This window comes from Anabrus simplex, chromosome 13 (assembly GCF_040414725.1).
Source record: "Anabrus simplex isolate iqAnaSimp1 chromosome 13, ASM4041472v1, whole genome shotgun sequence".
Classification (NCBI taxonomy): domain Eukaryota; kingdom Metazoa; phylum Arthropoda; class Insecta; order Orthoptera; family Tettigoniidae; genus Anabrus; species Anabrus simplex.
The window spans coordinates 60,030,243-60,031,578 of NC_090277.1; positions in this window are offsets into that span (position 1 = coordinate 60,030,243).

Here is a 1,336-nt window from a genome sequence, read left to right on the forward strand (position 1 = left end):
TGGCACGGAGTATTAATGTATAGATTCCGGCAACTAGCTGTGCACTTGGCCTTGGGAGCGCAGCAGTGGGAGAGGGACGATAAGCAGAGCGGGGACCATGTCAAATGTGTACCTGACTGATAACATTGACGCACACGGCAGTAAGTCGCTGGACACAGGCCAGTGACACTTAGCTTGGCAAATGTTTTGCGCTGAAGTAGTATCCAAGAGGAGTGGGATGCACAGCTGGGTGCCGCTTTCTGTATATATGGTATACTACCACCATTAATATAGTGGCAAAATTATCTTATATATATATAAAATCCCTAATTCTGTCTGTCATTCACAGCGATATTGAGAAAACGAGAAGGTTTCAACAGTTGAAATTTGTACCAGTTATAGATTGGAATGTCTTCTTTACAAGAAAAATACAATGAACCTCTCACGACCACAACTTTTGTACTTTTTTAAAGAAGAATATATTTCTACCAGCAAAATCATCATATATTTGCCATAATGATGTGGGTTCACAGCTATATCGATCAGCATGATGTCGAACTGAGTATATCCTGGCTTCTGTTGCCTTCCACAGATATCTGAGAGACTTAAACTGGTGTCGGTTATGGGTTACAAGAACAATGCAATTATGACCAACATACTTGAACTGTTCAGTGAAAAATACCATCTTTCAGTGAAATGCATGAATCATTTTTTTTCCATTCTGGGTTTATCTCTGTCGATTAGCACAAGAAATAGCAGCCCATCAGATGGCCATTGTCGTTAACGCGTCAAGTTTATATGGTCTGACACCGAGGTTAGCCAGTTTGAATCCCATTTGTTTTTACCGTCAGAATGTGGGAGGTGGTGTTATAGAATTTCTAATCACCAGAATGTGTGCCAAAAGCCTGGATTAAATTACAAAACCTCTCCACGGAGCTCATATGGAGTGACGCTATTGACAGTGATTAGTTTTGGACAGCTGTTTTGTAGCTTTCTCAAGAGTACGCAAATCCATAGACATCAAAGTAACACCAAGCTACAACTGCACTCAATATGGTTTGTAAGGAAATACTACAATACCTGTTTTGATTCCATTCAAATGCCGTACAAAACCTAGAAAGTGTCGCTTCTGTTCGTGAGATATATTAATAGCCCATTTAGAATTTCCAATTACCTTATAGATAGTAATTTCGACTGTCAAAGACACACTTAAGTACTAATTATCATCATAAAATTTAGGATATGTTGAACAATCAATAACCCAAGTTCCTTTGAAATCTGTCTGGTCCAATCCGGCTCCCTTCTTAGTTCATTCACTGGTACTTGCAGGCTGAATGTTGAAAGTAGAAAAACAATC